Raw genomic sequence first — 14460 nt, forward strand, 5'->3', positions numbered from 1 at the left:
TGCCATAGTCAATGTAGACTTAAATCTGGTGAATGATTTGGAAAGGGTATCTTCTTTCTTTTGTAATTTTCTCTCTGAAAGTTGAGAAATTTTCTCCTTGCATTTCAGAAGCTATCTAAGTGTGTGTGTGTGTGTGTGTGTGTGTGTGTGCATGCAGCATGTATGTGCACAAAGATGCCTAATATGGTCCTAATACATCACATTCTCCCTAATATGGGAGAATGTGATGCTAACTAAGCATTGGACCTTATTAATAAGAATTACCAGAAGTTCAATATCGAGCCACGAAAACATTATGAAAGTCCCTCAGGATTAAAAACTCAAATTTAGGAATATCCAAATCAGGCTTGTTCTTTTAGAAAAACTCAACCATATGGAGGATACTAAAGAGGGGCCGAAATTAGGGTAAAGTTTAAAAAATCATAAATTGATATACAAAGTGCTAGAATGTTTATCACCTGATATTTTTTTCCTGAAATTCTCTTTCTGCTAGCAGTTTCTGCCTTTGAATGATTTATTGAAACTACTTAAATTTCCTACTAGCTGTCACAGCTGAGTAGACTGATAGGCCTCTGGGAGGATAACTATGTCCCATTACGCTGATTGCTTTTGTATCCAATTAGAACACCTCAGTCTGGTGAAGATATTGTCAGAGATTACAACAGGTGACCGTCATGCACCAAAAAGAGAGGGGTGTGTGTGGGAGGCGGGGTGCTTAGGAATGAGTGAGATACAAACATTGGACTCTTACTGAGTATTTTACTGGAGATTTAGAAAACAGTATACTTCAGCCATTACTGACCACTAGAAGCAAATATTTTTATTTTTCACACACAAAATAAAAACAATGCATTACTCTTTGCTCATCTCCGCCTTGCTGCCTTTCTACAGTGGGGCTGAGACCTCCATTTGCTGGCCCTTGGCTTTTCTATTCTGTGGGTGAATAGCTGCCACTGTAAATGCTGGAACTGTTTATAGTTTCAGCCACGTTATATATTTTCTGCTCAGCAATACCACCAAGAAATATGCTTTTCTCAGTTCTCTCCATCTAATGATATGCTGCGGCATGCATAGAGGAGTGTCACAATCTGGCCTCTAACCTCTGCAGTGATCACAGTTTGGTTTTCTCATCTCTGCATTGCTGTCTTTTTTTTGGGGAAAAAAAGGAACTGTTTGCCTTGGGAGAATCAAGATTTTCTAAAATAATTTTCATTAACACCTTCCCGTTATTATACTCATCAGCACAAGTCAATCTATTGCAACTAATGATTTAAAATCAAGATGCTTTGTGTATTCTGTCTACCCACCCATCACACAGTCACTCCACCTAGACTCTTATTCCTGAGAAATTAGATCTTTGTCTGCTGCTTGACAACTTAATTTTATTCTGAAAGAAGCCCAAGTAATCGGATCAAGATATTTCTCTGCAGAGCTGCATTTATGTTTCTAAATGTAGCACACTCACTGCCAATTTTTCTATAGGTTGCCTGCTTGGTTATGCTGGAAACAGAGAGAGATATGATGTTTAATAGAATATTCTTCTGTTATTTTCTTTTGTGTGACTCTATTACGGACTCTCTTGCCTTTGTATTCAGTTCAGTCCATGTACACTACCAAGTGATCAACAATCACAGGTAAAGAGCCTTCTTAAGCCCTTCTAATAAAACATGGTACATGATGAATGAGTAAGTGCTGAATGTTGATTCTAATCAGTCCTGATTTATACTGAAATCAGGGCTGACAGCCTCATGGTTTAATAATTTCCTTTATCTATTTATTTGACTGTCAGCACATACTTCATGACAATCAGTTGAAAAGTGAAAGTTATTTTTGTCTGTTAATTACTTTGTTTACATAGAACTAAGATACTAGTTTAGCTATTTGTTTTGTCAAAGTTAAATGACGTAAATTTTAGCAAGAATTTAATTAGGGGGCAATAGCAGTGAACAATCAAGTTAACTATTATGGTTAAAATGAAGCATTTTAAAAATAAATATATAGAGCTGTCTGGTTTGCTGTAATAATTGAAAGGAGAGAAGACAATTTCTGGAGACTCACAAAAAAATGTATCATCTTTCTCACAGAAGTCAGCTTAGGATGTCTGGCATTGCAGTGGAAGGCCTAACATTGCAGCTCAAACCTGTATTTCACTCCCTGTTCTGTCATGAGGCTGTGTGACTTGCTGATTTTTAAATAAGCTGTAATATTTTTTCTTGGGAAATCCTACAGATAGAGGAGCCTGGAAGGCTACAACCGATGGGGTCACAAATGAGGTGGACGTGACTTAGCAACTAAACAGCAATGGTAACAGCAATATTTTCATTTGTGCGATCCATTTAAAGAAAATATATTTGGTCAGGTTCCTCTTATATTGAGGCCATCTTTTATGACTAATAGTTTGAAATTAAAAGAGTTTTGTATCTAATATTAGGAAGAAAAAAATGAATTATGAAATAGAGTGAATGTGATCCAATGAGTAGATGCATCTGGAAGCCACTTTTCCATATCACTCTGAGTTGTCTGGACAATATGCTACCCATGAGTAGGCAGGGACCAGGGAAGATCCCTCCTTCTGGTTGGAGTGAAAGTGAAAGTTGCTCCTGGTTGGGGAGGCTGCACTTAAACTGATTGGAGGAAAAGTTCTATTTTCTAGTGGACTCTAAGCTGGCTTGAATCCTAGGCTGATTGAGTCTCAATTTTCGGTTCATCCACTATGTGTCATGTAAAAAGGAAGAATAGTGAAGTGGATGAGATTATTCTATTCAAAAACACACCACGTGCCCATCAGCACCTGGGTCCAAATACCTTCTGTGTGGGTTGATGGAAGAAATGCGAGATCTTCCTGGGCAGACCCTTGGCTTAACAGATTTTCTAATAAAGCCCATTATTTTACCCATGCTAAGTGATGTAATGGGATTCACTTTCCTTCTCAATACTGGGTCATCCCATTCTGTTTCCTCACTCTCTTCTCTGTGTCTCTTTCATCCTGTGTTTTACCTCTTGGATGGCTGAGGAAGTTCATGATACTGGATAAGAAGAAAACTTCCAGGCCTAACAGGAGGCTTTGAAAGCTGAGACCTAAGCTGGTCTGTCCATGTTGCTATGGGCTGTCAAGTTCAGAGTTTTTCATTTTTCTCTGTATCTCCTTTTTCCAAACTCTACTTTTATTTCCATGGGGAGAGTTGACATAAATAATGATGATATGAACTACAGTGGCAGAAAGATGTAACAGACACATTTCCTCCTATATCTCCATTAAGTTCAGCTACAAATCCTAGGAATTAAATGTAAAACAAGCAAACAATTTTTAAAGATGGGGAGAGAAAGGCTGACCAACTACAAATCACAGTACCTGGAGAAAAACATGGTGGTGAGTTTCCTGGATTTTCTTTTTGACATATATATACTGGACTGGGTGATGGAAAAGCTAAAAACCCATAAACATGGACAGGAACAAACAGGGGGAAAAAAAAAACAACCAAGAATAAAAGGACCAGGAAAGGGGAAAGACAAGAAAGACAAGAAAATTTCGGAACTTAATAACTGCATTATTCCTCTCAACACACTCCAGTAAAGGCTGAGTAGGAAACCGAGAATTCCACCCTTGCCCTGTGTAACAAGGCACTCTCCTTGTCAGGTTAGTGTCAAAAAAAAAAAAAAAAGAATCAAATGGGAAGCTGTATATTCATCCCCACCAGAAAATAATGAGCTCCTGCATCCCTGTGGCATTGGAGAAGACATGGGGAGCCTGGAATTCCATCCCTACATGGTGATTATGAGACATTCCTAGCTCTTCCTGCTGGGATAGTGTCAGAGGAATCCTAGTGATCAGCTAGGGTTTTCATCAATGTCCAATGATAACAAAGCCACATGATGTAACAAGATTGGAGACCACACAGAGACCAGTAACAATGCTCCCTGTCCCTTCCAGCTCCATGGTGGTATTGAAGTGGAGCAGGACCCTAGGGGATCCTCCCAGGTACAAAAGTCTTTCTTGATTTCTATATATCTTTCTTTTCCTTTCCACTTGAGCCGTTGTAGGGTCAGTATGACCTGATTTAAACATAAATTTTGCCCCAAACTGCTCAGTCTTGAAGTGACAGAGATAAAATCTGCAACTAAAGTCTATGGGTGGGAGGGGCAGGATCCTTTTCCAACTTCTCCCCCCACCCTTATCTTCATCCACAGTTGCTGTCTTTGAAATTAAATGACCTAATCTTATTACAGATTTTAGGGAAAGAAAAGATGCCAGAATGACTGATGCATGCAAGAACTCAGGTTTGCCGGCTACTTCTCCAGCATCAAGTAGGTGGCATTAGGCAGTGTCTGGACTTTCTCAAGACATCTGGAGGTGTAGAATAACCATCAACACCACTTGCCCCATTTTTGCATCCTTGATCTGCCTTTCTCTTTGAAAGCCCTTTTCTACTCTCCCAGTTTGTCTTACCCTCCCCTTCCCCACCCTTGTCCACATGTCTGTTCTCTGCATCTATTCCTGCCCTGCAAACAGGCTCATCTGTACCATTTTTCTAGATTCCCTACATATGCACTAACATACAATATGTGTTTTTCTCTTTCTGAGTTACTTCGTTCTGTACGACAGACTCTAGGTCTATCCACATGACTACAGACAATGTCCTAGATGGTGGAATGGGAGAGAGGTTCAAGACAGAGTGGGTAATCATATGTATACAGATAGCTGATTCACTCTGCCATACAGCAGAAACTAACACAGCGGTGTAAAGTAATTATATTCCAATAAAAAATTAATTAAAAAGCCCCTTGTCTGTGCCAAAACATTAAGATGGATTTTAAGGACACTAGTCTAGCATCTTCTCAGATAGCCAGCTTTCTCAAACAAAGTGGCTTTCTTTGCTTCAGCGCCTTGTCACTCAACTTATTGGTCTGTCATGCAGCAAGTAGAGAAATCTGGGGTCTGTAACAACTTTGGTGAACTAGCCAGGATGTGACCCTCTGAGGCCTCCAGGGCCTGCTTCGGGCCCCAAAAAGCTAAGCAGTGGGCTACAGGTTCACTTGGGCAAACCAAATAGTAATCACCATGATAAATAAAATAAAGGCAATTTTCTTTTGTTTAAAACTAATCACAGTGGTGCACAGTGGCTAAGAGTATGAGTTCTATTTTTACAGAGCTGAATCTATTACCTATGTGATAATTTGTTACCTATCTATCACCTATGTGATAATCTATTGCCTATTACCTATGTGATAATCTGTTACCTATGTGATTATCTATTGCCTATCTATTACCTATGGCCAGTTATTTCCCTTCTCTGTGCCCATATTTTTTTAAATCTATAAACTGGGAAATAATGATAGTAACCTACTTCTAAAAAATACTCTGAGGATAAAATGAGATAATCACTGACATAGGTTTAGTAGAATGCCTTGCATGTTGCAAGCCCTCAATCCACAGCATAATTACTATTATTTTAAAGGCAATACAAAAACATGTATTATGGTCATAATGTCAATAGATAAATTCCATTTATTTAACCAAAAAATAATTTTTAAGATCTCAAAAAATAATGGAAACTATTCCAGAAATACCTGAAGTGTTTGTTTATAAATATGATAATCTCAAGAGCAACAAAGGGATTTAATGAGATTCTGATAAAGCCAAGCAGTGGACTTAGTTGTTCTCCATTTTTCATTTGATTGACCAAATGAAATGCTTCCTGAAATTTGCCACATAGGAAATGAAGCTAAGCTCAGCTTTATGCTAGACAAGCTTAGTTATCTTAGAAATGATTTAATAGAAAACAAATTCAATAATTGATGTATTCAAAAATTTATAAGGCAATATTACACTCCTTTGGCAGAGATTTGCTTAATTTCCTACAGCTGAAGCTTTCAGAGACTTGTTCTTAGAATAAAAGAAATATTTGGTCACACTTGCTGAAGAATATATTGTTAATTTGTTTAGTCACTAAGTTGTGTCTGACTCTCTGATCCTGTAGTCTGTAGCCCGCTAGACTCCTCTGTCCGTGGGGAACCCAGGCAACAATACTGGTGTGGATTGCCATTTCCTTCTCCAGGGCATCTTCTTGACCCATGGATCCAAGCCAGGTTTCCTGCATTGGCAGGTGGATTCTCTACCATTGAGCCTCCAGGGAAGTCCATATTGATAATAAACATTTTCAATTTTGAGTTTTTTCTATTGTCACTGTTTCAAATTCAGTCTAGGCCTACAATATTCTTCGGCTTATTGATATATAGTCTGCTCAACTGTAATAGACAGCTGCTTCCTGCCTACATCAGTTAGGGCTCAATCAAAAAAGCAGGATCATTAGGAGCTACATGCAGAGAAATTTATTCAATGAATTGTCTTATAGGGGATTTCTAGGCAATTTCAAAATCCATAAGGTGAACCATCAAGAGAGCAGTCTAGAATTCTTGGGCACAGGCAAAAGCTATTGTTGGACAAACAGAATTTCTTCTCTCGGGAAAACCTCAGTCTTGATTGAATCAGTTCCAGCCAGATTATCTAGGATAATCTTCCTTTCAATTGATTACAGACTTTAATTACATCTACAAAATATCTTTACAGTAACACATAGATTAGTATTTCAATAATTGGGGCCTGAATCTTAGCTAAGTTTCACATCAAAAACAACACTACAGTTTGACATCTAGATACATCTCCTTAACCCATACTTAAAATCCAATAATAAAGTCATATTTCTACCTAACAGGATGTAACTATTTCATTTAAAAATGACAATGCTTACCTTTTTTTCCAGAGAGTATGAAGTCTTTGGATGATATTCAGTTTTTTCCAATATTCGATAATTTACTGTATTATAAAATTGACTAACATGAATACATCTTATGTTGGATGATAAGGTAATAAAAGAGACAAGAGAACAAAGATCTTTGATTAATATATATGCAAACTTATTCAAAATAAAGCAAAGAAACTATACTTATAGCTATTATAGTCCTTGTTTCTGCAACCGGTTGGATGATTGTAATTGTAGCTAGTATTTATAACTACTTTCTCTTACTTAGTGGTTGTTGTTTAGTAGCTAAGTCATGTTCGACTCTTTTGTGATCCCAAAGACTGTAGCCCAGCAGACTCCTCTGTCCATGGGATTCTCCAGGCAAGAACACTGGAGTGGGTTACCATTTCCTCCTCCAGGGGAGCTTCCTGACCCAGGGATTGAACCCCTGTCTCCTGTGTCTCCTGCACTGGCAGGCAGATTCTTTATCACTGAGCCACCTGGGAAGCCCCCAGAACGGGCCAAAGTTGCACACCCAAAGGAGAAATGCACTACTCCTCAAATCTAAATAGGCCCACTGGGCATTATGCTGCTTTTTTGGCTATATGAGGGCCAGACAATAACTTATTCTTCATCTCAGAAGGAATATATTGACCTGCCTCTTATTATTGCATCCCTAGAGATAGCTGAGATGGAAGACTTTTGAATTTCTGTGAAATGTATTTTCTACCTCTGTAACACAAATATCTAGAGTAGTTGCTACTTTCTGCTCACTAGATCCAATCAGCATAATAGCATTAATATAAAGGACCAATATGTCATTTCATGGAAAGAAAAAGTGATGAAAATCCCTGTGTAGTAGATTACGACATGGGGTTGAAAAACTGATATTCTCCAAGGTAAGGCCGTGAAGATTTATTGTTGGCCTTTCCAACTGAAAGAAAACTACTACTACTGATCTCTACAAACATACATAGAGAAAAATTGATTTTCCAGGTGAATAGCTGCATATCAAATACCAGTGGATGTGTTCATTTACTCAAGCAATGAAACAACACCTGGGATTGCAGCTGCAATTGGAGTCCCTACCTGATTATATTTATAATAATATACTGTCATTCTCCAAGAACCATCTGTTTTGTGCACAGGCCAAATAGCTGAGTTGAATGGAGATATGGTGGGAAGTCACCATGCCTGCATCTTTCATGTCTTCCAGGATCATAGTAGTGCTTTTTGGCTTTTTATTTTCCTAGGTGTAGGGAGCTGTAGTGACTTCCACTTGGTCTTTCCTTCCATGATATCGTTTACTCACAGGTCAGAGAATCAATGGAGATTCTGCCAATTTCTAAATATGCCTATTTCAATTATTAATTCTGGAATGGAGAAATAATTGTTGTTGTTGTGGTGGTTGTTGTTTAGTCCCTCAGTCATGTCCGACTCTTTTGCAACCTCATGGACTATGGCCCTCCAGACTCCTCTGTCCATGGGATTTCCCAGGCAAGAATACTGGAATGCATTGTAATTTCCTTCTCCCAACCCAGGGATTGAACCCATGTCTCCTGCAATGCAGGCAGATTCTTTACTACTGAGCCACTGGGAATCAGGAGAAATAATTACAGATGGGTTATTACACACACTGAGTCCACGGTGGGATGGACTTGAGCTAAAATCTGACCTCTACTAGTCTCTACTATGATTGGTAGAACAGAGTGACATTTTTGGGGTATCCAGAAATTAATGTCAGTTAAGAGCCAGGGTTCAGTAATCCCCCTGAAGTGTAATGGTTCCTGTTTCCCCAGTACAGTCACCTTGATAAATGGCCCTAGGTCCCTTTGGAGAAGGCTAGGAGAAATATGAACAATACCATATTGTTTTGGCAGTTAATGGGGTTCTTCTTCAAGGGAACCTATCCCCACCTTCATTTAAGGATTCTGGGACATAAACTATCTCAGTTAGGAAATTGACTCAGGTGCCATGCCTTAGTCACAAGACTTGATGATTCAAGTTAGACTTCTAAACAGATGGGCTATTCACTAAACCTGAATAGTCTTTTTTTTTTGTATGGAGACCATGACCTACTAATTAATGCCATATATCTCCTATAAGTTAGATTATTCTGCTTACTGCTTAGAATCTGCTGTCTATTACAGTCACCACACCTATTATTACCCCCATTTCATGTAGGGAATCCCAGTTCAATGGTAGCACTTTCCATTGTAATTCCTACTTACAAAGAAGAGCAAATAGATTTCTTAAGGATGTTGCAGCTCCCCTCAAGCTTATTTCTCATGTGTGTTAGTAACTTAGTCATGTCCAATTCTTTGTGAACCCATGGAATGTAGCCTGCCAGGCTCCTCTGCCATGGAATTCTCCAGGCAAGAAAACTGGAGTGGGTTGCCATTTCCTTCTCCAGGGGATCTTCCTGACCCAGGAATTGAACCTGGGTCTCCTGCATCACAGCAGATTCTTTACCAGCTAAGCTATAGGAAAGTATATTTTCTCATAGTGGTTGTAAAAGGTTTCCTCTGGGCCCTTCTAATTGGGTGATCAGGTCTTACCTGATGTAGTCATTCTATTATTACAGCTTCCCTAAGACTTTGGATACTGGAGTGGGTTGCTTTTTCCTCCTCCAGGGGATCTTCCTGACCCCGGGATTGAACCTGTGTCTCATATATCTGCATTGGCAGGCAGGCTCTTTACCACTAGCACCACCTGGGAAGCCCAGAGTCAGTAATACCTTTAAATCTAATCAGATGATAGAACCAATTCCAGAAACCACAGAAACAATTCAGAAAAGTTATCTTCCTGATTGTGTTCCCCTAGAACAACTTCTAGTGCCAAAAATGTTTCAATTTGGATTATCAGATTAATCCAAAGGAACAGAATCAGTAGGAGATACATATGAAATTTTTTGCAAGGAATTGATATACATGGTCATGGGATCTGGCTAGGCTAGCCTAAAATCACGAAAACAAGCTATTAGGAAGGGCAGACTGGAATTCTTGAGTATGAGTGGCAGTTGCTGGTCACAGGTTAAATTTTCTTCTGCTTCAGAGAAGCCTCAACCTTTCTCTGAAGGCCTTTTGATTGGTTGCACCAGGCTCAGTCAAGTGATTAATTAAAAGAAAGTGAAAGTCGCTCAGTTGTGTCTGACTTGCGACCCCATGGACTATACAGTCAATGCAATTCTTTAGGCCAGAATACTGGAGTGGGTAGCCTTTCCTTTTTCCAGAGGATTTTCCAAACCCAGGGATAGAACCCAGGGACTTTACTTACATGTACAAAATACCTTTATGGCAACATCTAAATTAGTGTTTGATTGAATAAGTGGGAGCTATAGCCTACTCAAATCAACACCTTAAAAACTCCATCACATGTTACATTAGAAAATGTCAACTTTATTGAAAAATGGACTATATGTGTACCATCACCACCTTCTCTTCTGTTATAAAATTTTTCCTTTAATTTCTTAATAGTGCAAATTGTTATGTACAAAATAAGCTACAAGGATATATTGTACAACAAGGGGACTATAGCCAGTATTTTAAAATAACTATAAAAAGGGTATAACTTTTAAAAATTGTGGATCACTATATGCATCTGTATATATATACATACTATATACATCTATAACTTATGTAACATACATCAGCTATACTTAGATAAAACTTTTTTTAGAATTTTCCATTGATTTCTTATAAAAATCAAGGAATAAAAATTCCTAAATCAAGGAACCATAGTATGGTCAATTTGAATATCAATGGTAGAATTACTAAACCAACATTTTTATATTTATTAGATATCATGTTAGATTTAAAAGTATTGTACATATTATATATCAATCTAAATGTATTCTTTTTTGTATTTTTAAAAATTTATTTATTTTTTATTGAAGGATAATTGCTTTACAGAATTTTGTTGTTTTCTGTCAAACCTCAGCAAGAATCAGCCATAGGTATACATATATCCCCTCCCTTTTGAACCTGCCTCCCATCTCCCTTCCCATTAAACCCCTCTAGGTTGGTACAGAGCCCCTGTTTGAGCTTCCTGAGCTACACAGCAAATTCCCGTTGGCTACCTATTTCACATATGGTAATGTAAGTTCCCATGTTACTCTTTTCATAATGTATTATTTTAATTTGAAAAAAAACTTTGAAAATGTTTAGAATATAATTTAAAAGAAACAGAATAGGATACAAAGTAGATTAAATGTAATCATATTTGTGTATGAGGCAGGTGCATTAAGCAACAGAATTTAAGATATTCTGTCAGCATTTTCTGTGTGTGGAAAGAGAGCTGTGAATAACCTGAGGGTTGATTTCTGATGATTTTTATTTAATCACTTGAACAATTTTCTTTGTTCATGAAATTGTAAGCCATCCTGGCACCCATTTCTCCAGAGCAGGTTGAAACAGGATCTTTTGTGGTCTGAAAAGGTGGCAATCCCACTCAGTACAAGGAACAGTTCCTGTGGGAAGAAGTGAACCAATTTACACAGGGACCTCTAGGGAGGAAAGAAATACAAACCTCACCTTTCCTTATAGAAAAGTACTTCTGATGAATTGAGGTGGCCTGGATCGGGTCCCTTGAAAGAAAGGAGTCAAAGACTGCAAAAAGAAACTCACCTTCAGCGAAAAGAAGGGTGTATTTGGGCTGCTGAGTGGAGTCCAACACAAGGGACAGGTGTGATTTTAGGTGGTGGTTGGTTCTGCCATAACATGAAAAAAAGAGCAGAAACCTAGGTCAATGGAGCACCTGCAGACCTGGGAAATGTTTACTGGAGCAGCTGCAGTTTCAGAGCCTCAGGGTTTGGCACCAGTGTATCCTTTAAAAGATAATCTGAAGCTATGCTCTTCTGCCAAAAGCACTATCTTGTTACAGGTAATACTAGCATTTTAACTGTGATAATTCTCAAAATTGCAACATAACATTGAAACAGAGCAGGACTCTATGGCCCTTGCTGCACCCACCCCCCACATCCTCTGCCTGCCTTTTGTCTGTGGAAAAACTTTAGCCAAAGAGTAAGTTTACCCAGAGAAGTTAGAAACAAAGGAAACAGTAGGAAAACAGAAACAAAACAAAACAAAAAACAGTAAAAGGAGACCAAATAATAGTAATTTAATCATTAAGATTGCCAAAGGCAAGAAATGGTTTGAATGTCATTCATGTGCCAGGCATGTCCATGGATTAGACATTTGTTAGATGTTATTGATTGAGAAATTTTCCACCATCAACAGTCTAGGGATGAAGATGCTTAAGCAAGCAGACCACTGTAATTTTCTGTGGTTCTTTACCACTAGCGCCACCTGGGAAGCCCGGTCATTAAGTATAGTCAAGTACTTTTAGTTCCTCCTCAAAGGGCTATAGGTAACATTCTGTACCGTATCCTGTGAGTTGTCTTACAGATGCTGAAACTTCTACCTGGTGGAAGAAGTTAACTACATAATGACCAGACTGTACCTGTGACATAAGCTGCCACAATTTCAAGAAACAGTCTCAAACAAATGGAAACAAACTGACTCTGCAACTAAAGATTAACTGTACCTAACAATCAAGATGATGTTGATCACCAATTTAAAGATGACTGTCAGAGCTGACTGGGTTCTTTCTTCATGCAACACCCACCCCCCACCTGTCTATAAAAGCTTTTAGCCCCTGCTTGTCAGTTGGGGGAGTCACCCTTTGGACTTTGGACAGATGTTCCTCCCTATCCCTCCCAACCCACCACGCCAGCACTCTCACCTCCCCATGCCAACCTCTAAAATAAAGCAAACTTTCCTTCCCACCAACCTGGCCTCTTTACTGGCTTCTGAGTGGCCAGCAGCCAGACCAACCTTTCTGTAACAGCATGAAACACAGAAAACCATAGACATAAGTGGTCATGTGAATTTTGTGTACAATTAGCCCTCAAGGCAGTATCTCCTTTGAAATTAACTTTCAGGGTCCACTCAGTTTCTCCACACAATCTCCCCAAGTTACAGAAGTATATAATGCTGGTAACACTAAAGAATAAATTTGTGCATAGAAGAAAAGGAAAAGGATATAAGAATATATATATACCAAAATTTAATTACATTTTCATTAGAGTATCTATTTTTCTCCTTTTGTCCTAGTTTCAAACTTTTGTTAAATTTTCTTATTTAATATACTTAATACTAACTTTATAATGCAGAAACTGATAAAAATTTGAAATATATTTTTTACCTTTCAATTATTATGTCATTCACATTATTTGAGCTTCTCTGGTGGCTCAGTTAAGAATTTACCTGCAATGTAGGAAACCCAGGTTCGATCCCTGGGTCAGGAAGATCCCCTGGAGAAGGGAAATGGCAACACATTTCAGTATTCTTGCCTGGAGAATTCCATTACATGCTTAAATTTTTGTATTAAATTATTGATTTTTGACACATATTTAGGTTATTTGGAATTTTTCTTTACACTTTGCCTATAGCATATATTATAGGTTGAATGGCATCATCAGCTCAATGGACATGAGTCTGAGCAAACTCCAGAAGATAGTAAAGGACAGGAAAGCCTGGTGTGCTGCAGTCCATAGGGTTGCAAAGAATCACACATGACTTAGTGACTGAACAGCAATAGCATATACTAAAATGAAATATTAAGAATTTTCTGGGGATTTGGTTAAAATGATGCACAATTTCTTCCTCTTTAGAAGGTATGAAATATCCCTAACCTTACCTATCTCTATACTTTTATAAGAAAGTGCTATGAATCACTGAATGATAAATTGGATTTCTTCCAAGTAACCCTCAAGATACAACTTGCATCTTTGATCATTCTATTGTGTGCTTTGGAAGGGTGCCCCAGTTGCACTATATTAATAAACTTTTAGACCATCTTCATTTTATTGATTTTAGGTTGTTTTCACCAATGAGCAATTCTGGTAGGAGTTAGAAAAGTGTAAGGAAAGTGATATTGGGTTATTTTTTATTCTGGCTTTTCTCATAGTTCACATCAGGAAATTTATTTTATACAGTTCTCTCTTTGGATTCTAACTGTTCCTTCCCCTTGGACACTGAGTTTACTATTAGTAACTAATCTCAATTTCCATTGGCCCTGGGTTTCTACACAATTCAGTAAATCCTGCCCATAATTCTTTTCAGAAGATAATTTATGACATGATGCTCAAGACCGAAGGAATCATGTGTTTGGAGATCTCTGACTAATAAAGTAATTGGTAGCAGGTATAGTTCTATGAGGGCTTCCCTGGTGGCTCAGAAGCTAAAGAATCTGCCTGCAATGTGGGAAACCTGGGTTTGATTCCTGGGTTGAGAAGATCCCCTGGAGAAGGGAATGGCAACCCACTGCAGTATTCTTAGCTGGAGAATCCCATGTGCAGAGGAGCCTGGTGGGCTACAGTCCATGAGGTCGAAAAGAATCGGACATGCCTGAGTAACTAAGCAGCAACAGCAGAAGCAGCCGCAGCCGCATCGCTGTACGAAGTACACCCTCGAAGTAAGACTCTGGGTTGGTTGCTCACATTTGAGGTGTGTGTGGACCATCTTCTGGCTGGGAGAGGGGAGAATGGTATCTGTGTCAGGTGCTACCATCACAGATATTCAAATTACCCGTAGTAGGTGCAGGTGATGATGAGTACAGAAGATAAACCATTGAGAGGCCAAATAATTGAATAGTTTTTAATGAAACAATGATTATTAATTGTGTATATATTTGGTGTCTTATAAATGCTTTGCAACGT

The 14460-nt window shown here is 38.4% G+C and overlaps 1 long non-coding RNA gene across 1 annotated transcript in view; it reads left to right on the forward strand.

Annotated features, from left to right (window-relative positions):
* LOC133042682 (uncharacterized) overlaps positions 1 to 12605 on the forward strand; it is a 131478-nt gene extending 118873 nt beyond the window's left edge. The window contains exons 3-4 of the long non-coding RNA XR_009689560.1: positions 10760 to 10837; positions 12146 to 12605. This is a non-coding gene — a long non-coding RNA (uncharacterized LOC133042682). The remainder of the gene's footprint in view (positions 1 to 10759; positions 10838 to 12145) is intronic.
* The last annotated feature ends 1855 nt before the right edge of the window (positions 12606 to 14460 follow it).

Source organism: Dama dama, chromosome 21, assembly GCF_033118175.1.
Source record: "Dama dama isolate Ldn47 chromosome 21, ASM3311817v1, whole genome shotgun sequence".
Classification (NCBI taxonomy): Eukaryota; Metazoa; Chordata; class Mammalia; order Artiodactyla; family Cervidae; genus Dama; species Dama dama.